This window comes from Trichechus manatus, unplaced genomic scaffold, assembly GCF_000243295.1.
Source record: "Trichechus manatus latirostris isolate Lorelei unplaced genomic scaffold, TriManLat1.0 scaffold00356, whole genome shotgun sequence".
Taxonomy (NCBI): Eukaryota; Metazoa; Chordata; class Mammalia; order Sirenia; family Trichechidae; genus Trichechus; species Trichechus manatus.
Genome location: NW_004444292.1, coordinates 162,310 through 177,164, shown reverse-complemented (window position 1 = coordinate 177,164; position 14,855 = coordinate 162,310).

Genomic DNA, 14,855 nt, shown 5'->3' with positions numbered 1-14,855 from the left:
CCTGGACCTCTTGCTGCTCACAGTGGAAGAGAGGATGGAAAGAGGCAGACAAGAGCATAAACAACTCAGCCCAGGTCTGCTCTGATTTCTGATAAGTGCTTTAGTGGAGACTCAGACAAGTGCCCTGGGAGTGCTGGCAAGTGATTCCACACGGGGTTGGAGGGCTTCTCAGAGCGTTTGCTTTAAGCTTTGAAGGTAGCGTAGGAGTTTGACAGGTGGGAATGAGGGGAAGAGAAAGACATCAAGGCCGTATTCAAGCCCAGGTCTGAAAGAAGCAGGAGTGCAGGCCTTGTTCAGAGCCAGGGCGCTAGCCACAACATTTGGGCATAGGGCTACAGACAGGCCTGCCAGTGTTTGGCCAGTGACCATGCTGGAGACAGAAGGAACTGTCTGAGGTGCATTCATAGTTTAGTTATCTACTCCCTTCATATATAAATTACCTGTAACAAAAGATGATCAGTCTTACATGTCACCTTAGCTAGGCCATGGTGTTGTGTCGATTCTGACTCATAGCTAGGCCACAGTGCCCAGTTACTTAATCAGACACAGATCTAGGTGTTGCTGTGAAGGTATTTTGTAGATGTGGTTGACATCTACAATCAGTTGACAGTTAAGTAAAGAGATGACCCTCGAGAATGTGGGTGGGCCTCATCCAATCAATTGAAGGCCTTAAGACCAAAAACCTGAGGTTTCTCAGAGAAGAAACTCTGCCTCAACATTGCAGCATAAAATCCTGCCAGAGTTTCCAGCCTGTCACCAGCCCTACAAATTTCAGACAATCACATGAGCCAATTCCTTAAAATCAATCTCTCTCTCCACACATGCACTACTACATGCACACACGCACACACGCATACACACACACATTTCCTATTGGTTCTGTTTCTCTGGCGAACTCTGATGGATACAGGTGTAAGTGGACCTGTGTACAGACAGACAGCCTGCCTTGATGCTAAAAAGCAGAACACGGGAGGTGTACATTCCCCCAACACAGTCCCCAGTCCCTAGAGTCCCAACAAGTGCACAGGTGTGCCACAAGCAGATGCCATTTGGGAGGTGAAGTTCTGGCTCATCACCAGGACCTGGGGTGGCCGTGCCCACACACACCTCGAATCACCTAGGCGTTTGCCTATGTTCTGAGGTTCCTGAATCAGCTCTCACTTGGTTCTGCATGATGCTGGGAGACGTGACTCATTCCTCCTCAGGGCAGTGCTATGAGGTGGCTGCTATTTCACAGATGGAAAGATGGAGCTCAGAGAGGCTGGCCTCCTCAAGTGCCTCCTCAAGTAAGCAGCAGAGCTGGCTGTGGAAGGCAGCCACGGGCACAGAGCCTCACATGCGTAACTCTATGGCCCCACACCTCCATACTTAGGCTCAGCTGAGGAGACTTCCAGATCCCTTCTCTCCTCTTCCTCCTCCTGTGAGACCCTCCTTTGTTGTAGACTGAGCCTGCTCTTCTCTCTCCACAGAGCCTGGGAAGCATCTCCCAGACTGCCCTTGCTCAGCAGGTTACTACTGTCCCCCAGGCCAGACATCTGCCACCCCTCCTTCTTTCTGGTGTCCCTGTGGCTTCTACTGTCCTGAGGGCTCTGCCCAGCCACGGGCCTGTGAGAACGGGACCTTCCAGCCCCAGGAGGTGAGGGGCTGCCGTGAGCCCTGCCCAGCTGGATTCTACTGTGATGCTGCCAGCACAGGTAGGTTCATCTGGGTGGGTCACAGATTCGGTCTGGTCTGCTCTGTGGGAGCCCTCACTGTTCTGTGAATGTTAGAATGAGAGGTGATCTTAGAGGTCACCTCCCTCTTTATAGAAATGAGGAAACTGAGGCCCAGAGAGGTAGCACAGTAAGTTAAGAGCAGTCCTGGGACTAAGAACCCTGGCGTCCTAGCTAAAATGCATCTCACTTACATTTGGCTTTAGAGTGTAATCTTGGGAGTTCTTTTTTATGCCAGAAGATTAATTGTCATACTCATGTAGGCCAGTGTTATAATCCATGCGCATTCCTTGAACAGCTGGTGGCCAGGCAGGGATGGGGGCTCTGAAACCGTCTTGGTACCAGGAAAATCACATTTGAGATTTCAACCTGGGTGAGGATGTTTCCTGGTGAAGCTGCCCCACAGAAAATCAACAACCTGCTAGTGCCCAGCACAGCTCTGGACACCGTAGGGACACACTGCAGGGTGGGACCGAGGAGCTAGCTGCAGTAGCTTGGTTCAGTCCCCACAAGCCCTGCCCCCCACACCCTCCCTACTCAGGTCAGTGCAGTGTGGATGTGGTGAAGGGTGTGGCCTCAGCAGTCCCCAAGTGCAGGTTGCAGCCAAACCAGCACCAGGGGTGTAAACTATGGGGCAGAGAAATGGAGCTACTGCCAAATAGCTAGGCCCTCTTGAGGGTGAGAGTCCAAGAGGCTGGCTGTGGTTTCCTGAGCAGTTCACCTTCTCTGCAGATGGCAGCCTCTAGGAGGGCTCCCTCCCAGGCAACTGGCCCAGAAAAAGGAGACCAAGAGTAAAGCACCTTGGCTGAGGGGCTGGGCCAGAGCAGGGTCAGAGTGGGGGATGAGGAGAGCTACTCCTCAGAGCCCAGAACCCACAATCCTGGGGGTTCCACAGCACGTGTTCGCTCTGATCTCCACCATGGCCTGCTAGGTCCTGCTGCCTGTGGCCCCGGCCTCTGTCCCCGGGGCCACTTCTGCCCTCCTGGCACCCACTCAGCCACAGCCTGACCTTGCCCTCGAGGGACATTTGGGCCCAAGCTGGGAGCTGCTGGTGAACTGGACTGTGAGCTGTGCCCGGCAGGTTCGTGGTGTCCAGACAGTGGGCCCTTAGGGGAACCTGGGCTGAGGGGAGAGAAGAGAAAAACTTGGAGGAGGGACAAGAAAACAAATCAGCAAAAGAAGTCCCTTTGTTCCCTCAGGAGTCCGTGGGCTCTCCTTGCTGCCATAGCAGCACCTCACGAGTCCAACAGCTGGGATCAAGGGAAGTTAAGCTGTATGTTGGGTTCTGAGGGCTTTCCCCAAAGGCTGGTCTGGGCTCTGGGGCCCCCCTGCTATTTTCCATAGCTTCCATCATCCCCTTAGATTCTCATGGCCCCAAACCCCCGTGCACCTCAGTCCATCCCACGTACACATGGGGACACACAGGAAAAGGTCCAATCCCAGTGTTTCCTGCAGAGACTTAGAGCTGCTGGGAAGAAGGAGGAATTTTGTCTAGAGCAGTGTGGCCTCTCTTGAGCTCGGTTCTGTCCCTTATTCCCTTCAAACTGCCCAGCTGTCCCTCCCTAGGCCTACCTACCCCCGGCCTGCCCCTGGGCTGCCAGCAGGGACTGTGCCGGGGCCCTCAAAAAGGGACGCGGGGCCCTCAAAAAGGGACGCAGGTCCCTTAGAAGGTCCCATCTGGGAAGGGGAATGCAGGCAGGATGTGCAGGGAGGGGTCGGGCTGGTGTAGAGCAGGAGGGGTTGGGGAGGACCCCTCTCTCACCTGCCCTTGCTGGGTCTACTCCATCTAGGGATGTTCTGCTCATCAGAAGGGCTGTCCCAGCCCTCAGGGCTCTGCCACTCTGCCCATTACTGCACAGTGGGGGCCGTGTCCCTACACCCATCAAACACAAGGTATGTGGTGCGGGGCCCAGCATTCCCCAGACAGGGCCAGCCAGCCCTGGAACACCCACGTGTGCAACACCCTGGGCCACACAGCTGGCCAGGACCCCCTCTGTGCACTAACTGTCTCTCTGACCAGAGTAGGAGCTCCCTGAGAGCAGGGCCTGGCAACAGAGTCTTTCATTGATTGAGAGATGTACATCTTTTTCATATTTTAACATCTTACAATCAATGGTTTTACAGTTACAGCTGGCAGAGATTTTTCTTCTTAAATGATATATAAAGTAATAATTCCTCTTCCAAGGGATGGTGTCTTAGTCATCTAGTGCTGCTCCAACAGAAATACTGCAAGTGGATGGTTTTAACAAAGAGAAATTTATTCTCTCACAGTCCAGTAGGCTACAAGTCCAAATTCAGGGCATCAGCTCCAGGGGAACGCTTTCTCTGTCGGCTCTGGAGGAAAGTCCATGTCATCAGTCTTCCTTTGGTCTGGGAGCTTCTCAGGTCCAAAAGGACACGCTCTGCTCCCAGCACTGCTTTCTTGGTGGTATGAGGTTCCCATGTGTCTCTGCTCGCTTCTCTCTTTTATATCTCAAAAGAGATTACGTTAAGACACTAAGCTTGTCAACCTCATCAGTATAACCTCATCCCAGTGATAGAATTTACAACACATAAGAAGATCACATATAATCTCATCATAGTGATAGAGTTTACAACACATAAGGAAATCACATCAGGTAACACAATCATACAGTACTGGGAATCATGACCCAGCCAAGCTGACAGATATTTTGGGGGACACAACTCGATCCATGACAGGTGGCATCTTAGATTTGTTGTCATATGGTCATCATTACAAGTAACATTTGTACAGCATTTACTTGGTGTTGGGCAGCATTCATCATGCTCTATACATATTGACTCACAAAGTCCTCATGACAGTCCTGTAAGAAGGTACCTTTATTACCCTATTTTAAGAATGAAGAAAGTGAGGAGCTCATAGGTTAATTGACTCACTCACGGCCACATAGTGAAAAGTGACAGCCTGTATGTTTAATCATTATAGATTAAACTGTAGAGCAGTACAACAAAGAGCAGATGGCTGGCTGGCTGATTTGTTCATTAATTGATTGTAGTTCTAGTTTTGTTACTGACTTGCTGTGTGACCTTGAATATACATGTTACTTGCCCTCTTGGCCCCATTCTTCTTTTAAAACAGAGACTGTCCTTTCTCTGGAAGTGAGAGACTCCCATAAATGCAACTGGGAGGAGAATTAGGCCAGGAGATACCTAAAAGGGCCGCTGAGTCAGCCTTGTGATGTCAGAAGTCGGAGACTCCCTCCACAGAGTTTCTCCCAGCTGGTCCCTGCAGGCCTTCCCTGACACCGTTAGCCACAGGGTGGTGAGGCTGTTTTGCATGTCATTTTCTTATTTGTGACCTAGCCTCATTTGACTTGATGCCAAGTACATGTTTTCTCCTTGTCAGCAGACCTGGTGCTTTCAGCTTCAGACCACAGCTCTGATGCAGATCATTTCTTCCTTTTCTCTGGCTGTGCAGGCAGAGGCCCCATGCTTTTCCAGGAATGACATCTGTCCCCCTGGTTTCTTCTGTCCCAGGGGAAGTAGCTCCCCAGTGCCATGCCCTCCTGGGCTTTACTCCTCTGCCCCAGGCCTGGAGAGTGTGGACCAATGCCAGCCGTGCCCCCCAGGGCATTACTGCAACCAGTCTGGGCTGTCCCATGCTCTGTGGGTCGGGCTCTGTGATGCTGGGTGAGGACCTGGGCCTGAACTTCTTGAGAGTGGGGCCGGGGTGGCCGGGGGAGGAGAGGAAACCCCTCGCTTGGGCCTGGGTCTGCTGGGGCCCCCAGTCACAGACTGATCCTCAATGTTCATGGTTGCTTCCCAGCTCCTCTGAGGAGCCCAGGCCAGGGTGAAGGCCTTCCCAGGGCAGGGATTGAGCTGGATGCCCCCTCAGCCTCCCAGGCCCTGCCGTTCTCAGTTCCAAGGAAATTGGGTGTGCCGGCGAGCCTTGTGGCTTCACTCTGACCCCCAGGGCAACCTCCATGCCCTCCGTGGCCACTTCCAGACCCTGGGTCTTTATCCCTCTTCTGCCAACAGTAATCTGAGATTTCTGAGAAAGGTATCCTCCCCTCTTTGTCCAAAGGGCTGGAGACTGGACACGACCACCAGAGAGCTCTGGCCTGGTTCTTCCTCCCTGTGGGGCAGAAGACCTGCCCATCAGAGCAGGGGTTTGAGGACAGAGAACGTGTGGAGATGGAGCCATGTTTATTCTGGAAAACACAGGGCCCTTTCCAGAACTGTCTTTCTGAGCCCCTGCTACTTAGTTCCCTATCCCAGGGGCCAGAGCATTTTAGAGTTGAAGGCTCAGGGGAAATCCTACTACTGCTCTAACCCTTTTTAGTCCCAGGGGTGACCCTAACTTAGCCATAGTCTTGGCTGCAGCCACACAGCCTTGCCCTTAGCACAAGCCTGGTGATGCAGGCCACGCCCCATTTCCTAGTGTTCTTCCTGCCTGGCTGGCCCCACCATGTGGAGGAGGCCGCATTACGAGTCTCCTTTCCCTCAGCTTCATCTGCGTGGGAGGCAGTGCCATCCCCTCACCCTCTGATGGTATCCAGGGATACAGATGTCCCTTTGGCTTGCGCTGTCCTCCAGGGACCCACCAGGAGCTGTCCTGTGAGCCTGGCACCTTCAGCCCATTGCCCGGGGATGGTACCTGCCTGCCCTGCCCTGGAGGCACTTACTGCCGACAGGCTGCCACCATGGAGCCCACCACCTGCCCCAAAGGTAATGCTGTGCGGCCCGGCCTCTACCCTCAACTCCCTGTCCCCATCCTACGGGACGTATGCCTCAGAGGTCAGACTCCAGACTGAGTTCTGCTTCTAGGAGCTCCATGCTTTGTATTGAGGGAAGCCTTGCCCCTCCCTGGGTGTCTGCTGATCCTCTGTGAAATGAGGGCAGTCCTACTCCAGAGGAGGATGTGGGCCATGAGAAAAAGCTGCCAGAACACCCACTGCCGAGCTGAACAACCCCTAGTCACCCTCTTTCACTTGGCGTTGACCCAACCTTTTCTGTCTGTGGCACTGAACACTTGCTGTCAATCTCCCGAGGGTGGAGGGCCAGAAGTGTTGTGTGCACTCAGTGGATGTCTGTTAGTGGTGAAGAAAGAGGCCCTGAGAGAAGGGCTGATGACCATGCATATCTGGATTTCCTGCTCCCTGCAAGATCACGGCGATTCCCGGGAGTGAGCACACCCTGCAGCGTGGTGAGAAGGGCACAGGCATGAGCAGCAGGGTTTAGTCCTGTCTCTGCAGAGGACTGGCCTAGGAGACCTGCACTGCCTGAGTGATCTGTGACACCCAGTGGGTGGACAACTCGCTCACAATGAACACTTCCTGGCCTCCCCATGCCCTGGTCCATGTGCGGGGGAAGATGCTAGAGAGTGGATGGTGTGAGACCCCTGGTTCCTGTCATGGAAACCTGGTGGTCAGGCTGCCTGTAGGGTGTTCCTAGGGCCGCCATTTCTTCAGGGGAAATATTGGAGGTTGAGGGAAAGCACATAACTCCACTTTTCCTAGAACGAAAAACTCTTCTTCTCGGCCCTATGAAGCCAGATTATCCAGAACCACAACCATCACTGAACTGCTTCCTCATTAAGTGACAAGCCTGGAAGTTGCAGTCCTCACTTCCTCCAGCACACCACACAGACACCTGACACTCACTTCCTTACACACACACAACTCATGCTCACCTCCTTACGTACACCACACACATACACCTCATGCTCACCTCACACACAACACACATATACACCTCACACTCACCTCCTCATATACACCACACACACAACCCATGCACATACCACACACACCACACACACACCTCACACTCACCTCACACACACCACACACATACCTCATGGTCACCTTATCACAGACAACACACACACACACCTCACATTCACCTTCTCACATACACCACACACACCTCATGCTCCCCTCCTTACATACATCACACACACACCTCACGGTCACCTCATCACACACACCACACATACACGTCACACTCACCTCCTCACATACACCACACACACACCTCACGGTCACCTCATCACACACACACCTCATGCACAACACCCACACACACCTCACATTCACCTCCTCACGTACACTACACACACAACACACCATGCTCACTTCCTCACACACAACACACACCACACACACATCACACTCACCTCATATACACCACACACACACACACCACACACACACCTCACACGCGCACACCTCACACTATCCTGAAGCACAGACCTCTGCCCAAGCCCACCCCTCGAGACTGCATGTTGGGCACTCCTGAACTCACAACAGAATGCCCTCTGCCCAGGCTGTGGTTGCTGAGCTGTCCCTGCTTTCTTCTCCTCTGTCCATGCAGCTTCCACCTCTCCGTCCTCCAGCAGTGACCTCTGTGCCTCTCCAGGACCGGAGGTGGGGGTGTAGACATGGGGTGGGGTGCTTCAGGCTCATCCCAGCCTTTCCACAGGTCACTATTGCCCAGCAGGAGCGGTCTCTGCTCTTCCCTGCCCAGAAGGAACTCTAAACCCCCAGGAAGGTGCCCTCTCTCCTGGGGCCTGCCAGCTCTGCCCTGCAGGCAGGTATTGCTCTGGGGAGGGCAGCTGGCAGCCTGATGGTAAGTACCAATACCCAGCAGAGCTGTGTCCAGAAACCTGGCTTTATTGAACTGCTTCCTAACTGTGGAAACAGCAAAGCAGCCACAAGGCCTCAATGGGAGCCTGCCCTGAGGACAGCCTAGAGTCAGGGTATTTCATCAAGCATAGTTTCAGAAACACAAAAATTGATGTTATCCCCCTGCTTAAAACTGGGGTTCCTGTTGCCATCAGGATAATGTCCAGTCCTCAGTACGGCCGAAGGTGGGCCTGGGTCTGAACCCTACCCACCTCTTCAGCTCTACTTCCTGTCACTTCCTTCTTTGTGGCCTCTGGGGCCTCCATGTTCCTCCCACCCTCATCTAAGGGGCAATATAGCATCATGGCCAAAAGCAAGGCTTCAGGAGACACACTGCCATCCAGGGTTCTCATCCCAACTCTGCCACCTAATGCCAAGTGTGACCCAGCACAAGGTGTTTAGCCTCTCGTGTCTCAGTTTTTCTCATCTATAAAATGGGGATAATAACAATACCTACCTCCTAAAGTTGCTACAATTAATTACAAATCAAGAACTTAGAACAGCGCCTTGCACATAGTCCAAAAAACCAACCCATTGCCGTCAAGTTGATTCTGACATCCAAGGCTGTGATCTTTACAGAGGAGCCCTAGTGGTGCAGTGGTTAGCAACGCTTGGCTGCTAATTGAAATGTCAGCAGTTTGAACCCACCAGCTACTCCACAGGAGAAAGATGTGGCACTCTGCTTCTGTAAAGGTTTATAGACATGGAAACCCTCTAGGGCAATTCTACTCTGTCCTATAGGGTCGCTATGAGTCACAGTCTATTGGATGGCAGTGGGTTTGGGTTTGGTTTTTGATTTTTACTGAAGTAAGACTGCCACATCTTTCTCCCATGGAGCAGCTGGTGAGTTTGAACCACTGACCTTTCAGTTAGCAGCTGAGCACTTAACCACTGCACTATGAGGGCTCCTTCTGCACATAGTGTTCACGATTTGTATCTGTTACTGTTATACTCAGCTCAGGACCTCACCTTCCCAACACTGGCTGAGACTGTTGTGAGGACTGAATGCTAGAACCTGTGTGGAAGCCACCATCCCAGGGTCAAGGATATTGTAGCTGCCCAGTAATTCTGTTTCCCTGACTTTTTCTTTCTTCCTGCTTTAATTTCCATAATCCTCTAGGGTTAGGGACAGCAGGCTGGTGATAGGGACCCAGGAGTGGGAAGAATATGGGCCTTCCATAGCTCCAAGACACCAGGCAGGGTTTGAACACAAGCTTGTGAAACTTCCGTTCCTGCCCTAAAAGTCTACATCTTTCTATATCAAGAGCCCTGCTCAGCAGGTTACTACTGTGAGGCAGGCGCTACCGGCCCCACCCCTTGGGGTAACCCTGCCTTCTGTCTCAATGGACCCTGCCCCCATGGCCACTACTGCCCAGAGGGGACCCTGTACCCCATCCCCTGCCCCATGGGGATGCTGCACAACAGCACAGGTGGGTGTCTGCCTCTACCTCCCACTCCCATTAGGCAGCCTTTTCCCCTTCCCAGCATTAACCAAGCAGTGAAGCCAAGCCTGTGGGGCTGACACCCCAGTGGGCAGACACAGGAGACAGCCTGTGATTCTCCTCATGCAGGTGGCATTGCTGAGGGCAGCTGTGTGCCCTGCCCAGCTGGCTCCTTCTGCCCCAGTCTGGGCCTCAGCTCACCCACTGGATCCTGTGCGGCCGGTTTCTACTGCCCCTCGGACCCCAGTGCCTCCAGTCCCATAGCTCTCCTCTGCCCTCAGGTGCCCCCCAGCGGGAGGGAGCTGAGCCCAGAGGCCAAGGGCGCCAGAGTCCAGGCCCGGGTCTTAGACTGGAGCCCAAACACTCCAATGAGGGCCTTTGGCAGTTCTTAGCACCTGTCCAGGAGGAGATTGAACACCCCTAGTCTCCCAGTCCCTGCCCCTGTCCCCAGCTGCCCCTACCCCGTCACCTGGCCTTCTCACTTTAGTCACAATGGCCAAGCACCCCCAGCGTCCCAGGTGACCTGAACTAGCCTGGAAGGATGACATACTAACCCCCCTGAACTCCTGAGCACCCCAACAACACCCACCTTGGTCTCAGAGATGCCACTGTGGGTTCAACACCCAGGGTCACTTCTGCCAAGCAGGGGCTGCTCAGCCTGCCGTGTGCCACCGAAGGGAGTACCAGCCTTCCCTGGGCTCAGACACCTGCCTTGTTTGTTCACCTGGCTTTTACTGCCCACACCCTGGCACCAGAGCACCCAGGCCCTGCCCAGCACATGCCTACTGCCCAGCTGGTATGTCAGAAACCCTTACTTCCCACAGCTGCTAGACCCTCCTCCTTCTCCCCAGTGCTCCTGCCTATGTGCCTTTCATTCATCCAACCATTCAAGTACTTAGAGAGCCCACCTGTTCCAGGTATGATGCCCGGCACTAGAGATGCAATAGTGAGCAGAGTAGTCTATTACTTCTCTTCTCTGCTGACTCGCCCCATGTGCATTGCTGTGTGCTCAGTTTGAGGCAGGTTATAGGAAACTTACTCCTAGGTCTGGAAGGACCCTGGGACCATCCTAGACCAGAGATGATGGCAAACAGGTCCCATCACCAGTGCCGATCTGGATCCTGTGCCTGCCTGAGCATGCACTGTAAAGAAGTCTGAGGCAATGTCCGGTCCACTGGGAAAGAGAAATGTGGCAGAGCAGAGAGGTCTACCACAGAGAAGGTAGAAGTCAGTGGTGTCACATGCACCATTCGTTTGCTATCCCTGAATGAGTCCATCTAGCCTTAACACACTGTAGCCCACACTCATACACACACTCACATGTGCACACACACATGCATGTGCACACATGAACAAACACACATGTACATGTTCATGCAAACACACATGCACACACAAACACACATGCAAACATGCACACACCCCACACACATACACACACTCAGACACATACACACACTTGCACATGCAAAGATGCACACATGCAGGCACACACAGAGCTCACATACATGCACACACACTCCCACACATTCATATTTGTGTGTGCACATGTGCACAAACACACGTGCACATTTGCATGCAAACACAATTCACACAACCATACACAAACATATACTCACATGCAAACATGCACATACAACTACACACAACTCATGTGCACACAGGCGCACACATTTGTACACACATACGCCCACAAGACACACATAAAACATGCAGCCACATGCAAACATACATGTATGTATGCATGCAAACACACATTCACACATGCATTGCAAACATACACTCCCATGTATACACATTCATGCATGCACACAATGCACATGTAAACATGCACACACAAATGCACGCACACACAAACATGCACATATGCACACACTCTCACACATGCACACAATGCTCATGCAAACATGCACACATAGGCAATACTTACACACTCAAACATGCACATGCACATACAACGCACATGCATACAACTCACACACATTTACAATGCATATGTATACACTTACACACACGTACACATGAACATATACATGAACACACATACACACAGAAACATGCATGAGCATATGCACACACTCACATGAACATACACACACACACACACACACACACACAAAGGCTGTCTTAGGTAGCTCAGCAGACAAATAGGTGACCAATAAAGCTTATAATCTTTGTTATATCTTAGGTAAAAATCCGGGGGAAATTCTTGCACCATCTCAGGAAGTGTGAACGTATCACCTTTACAAGTTCTTGATCCACAGTTGATGCATAAGTCTGTTCCTTCCCATGACTATGGTGCTGAAGGTACATGTGCCCCCTTTAATTGAGTAGCCTTTTTACCCTAGAATGTTTTGAACATCCCAAATCAAAGTCTCTCATCTATTGTTGCCACGATTATGTTGTGTATTATGGTTCAGAAGAGAGACAGCCTATAAACCAGGGGAACACTGTTCTTTTTGATTCCAGACCTAGAACCACTGGGACCCTTACACTACTCTTGCTGTCTGCTAACTTCTCTTACTCTACACTTCCCTTTGCTAAATTGTCATCCTTCAGCTTTTGAGTTCCACTCTTGTCCAGATTTTTTTTTTTTTTTTTTGTAGTAGATCAAGCCTCTCCCTTTAAATCTTACTTCCAGTTAGAGGATTTTTTTTTTTTCTTAAATTGTTATGCAGCACACTCCAGGGACACCAAGAAACCACTGTAGCTAACAAAGCCAGGGGTATTGTCTTAGTCTGGGTTCTCTAGAGAAGCAAAACCAGTAAAGCATATAAATATATATATATTTATATATATTTATATATATTTATATATATATTTATATATTTATATATATATATATATATTTATATATATATTTATATATATATAGAGAGAGAGAGAGAGAGGTTTATATCAAGGAAACAGCTCATGTGATTGTAGAGGCTAGAACATCCCAAGTCCGTGGATCAGGGTAGAGGCCTCTCCCAAGTCACACAGCCACAGAAGTTGGCAAGCCCAAGATCGGCAGGTTGGAGAGCAGGGCTCCGCTCACAGGGTGTGAAGATTGATGAATCCCAAGTTCGGCAGATATGCTGACAGCTCAAGTCCCAAGAACCAGAGATGAGATGACAGGAGGCAGCCACAGGATCCAGAGTGAGCAAAAAGCCAGAACATCTGCTTATATTCAGATGCAGGCCACACCCCTAAGGAGACTGCTTTTCATGTGATTGGCTACTCACAGTATATTCAATCATGGGAGTGATCACATTAAAACACTGAGAATCATGGCCCAGCCAAGTTGACACACAATCTTAATCATCACAGGCATCATCCCATGGATAAGGGTCTGGGGTGGACAAAGGGCTAGGAGGGCAATAAAGATTTGGAGGAGTTGGGGAATCCCCACATACCTGCAGGGATACACTCCTTTTAACCAGCTGTGGCCAGCAGGTCATCTGGGCAAGAGGAATAGCAGGAGTGGGAGGTGATTTCTTATGCCACACCAAGAGATCTCCCAGGTGGAGACACCCTTCCATGTGGACTGGCCAGGTCATCATGTCTGTACCATGGTTCAAATAAAGTCCCAGGAGCCTAGCACAGAATCCAACACACATAGGCACCCGAGTAAGCCCATTGGATGGATGAGTAGCTTCCTTGCACCAAAATAGCTATTAAATTTCTTCCTTTTTGTTAAGCACTGCCACACCTTGTCCCCTAAGGGAGAACTGTAAATCACATCCCTTCATCAGCTCTGAGAAAGCAGATCAGGGCAGCAGGGCTCAGCATCCTCCAGGGACAGCAGGAGCTGAGGGGGATGGGTCATATGAGGAGACTCATAGTAACTAGAGCTCTTCATAAGTCAGTGTAACATCAAGGGTGGGAAGGCCACATGCACTGATGTGGCCCGAATTGGTCGCTGAGTCCTCACCATCTGCCCACAGGGATGTGGGCTCCCATCTTCACTATCCACTCCCCCTGCAGGGTCATGGATTCCCCATCTTCACTGTCTGTTCACCCCCTCGCCAGGGACGTGGTCTCCACCTCCATGTCCTCCAGGCACCTTTACTCCCCAGGATGCATCAGGCCTCTGGGAAGAGGGTGACTGCTCTGTCTGTCCCCCTGGCCACTATTGCAGGTCAGTAATCCCAGAGTCATTCCCTTTCCTGTTGCTGCCATAATAAAAGTGCCCCCTTTGGGCTGCCTCACCAACCCTGAGACACCAGCAAGCCGCCCTGGCATGGGAGCTGAGTTAGGAGTCTGTAAGACCACAGCCTTGGTCTTGACAATGGGAAAGCCTAAGAATTAGACGCAGAGAGCCAGGACAATTAGCACAGGCCTAGATTTAAAAAAAAAAAAACAAAAAAACAAAACCTTCAGACTGAGGTAGAATCAGTGAAAAATGGAAATAGGTTTGCTCAGTCCCTGCCTAAAATCACAGGGAAGTTCCTTTTAAGCAAAATTATTTGCGCCTCTAGGTGATACCAGTGTTCTGCATATACAGTTGGGAAAAAAGATGGGCAATTCTTCCTTCTACTTCATCATTTTCTACAATATGAATAGTTTTTGTAATTGGTTAGGGTGGGAGAGACAATGATATCTTTGAACAGGGTAGTCAGAGAGCAAGTACAATGTTACCATATTCACAAGTTCTTAGTGAAGGACTGTTTGGAGCAGAGCACAGATCAGACACTTCTGATGGCATGATCAACAGGCATTTATTATTCACAGAATGAAAGGTCAGGATGAATAGATCAGCACACGTCATGATCAGCCTAGGTTCCCTGAAGTTAGGTTCCCATCCACAGGGTTAGATCATATCTATGCATGCCCCAGTTCATGTCTTGGGAGGAGAATGTCTCTCTCCAGGGATTAAACACTAATCAGACAGCCATGTCCATGTGCCAAATAGCATGTACAGAGAGCAGGTGGGGGAAGGAGTAGTGAAAGGGAGAAATAAAAGATAAAAAGGGGGTAACAAATGTGGAAAGCCCCCTGTAGGCTATGGACATCATTTATTGCCCCTGTTCGGAGTGGGCTAGATTTGCTGGTGCTAAAGAACAGCTCTTCCT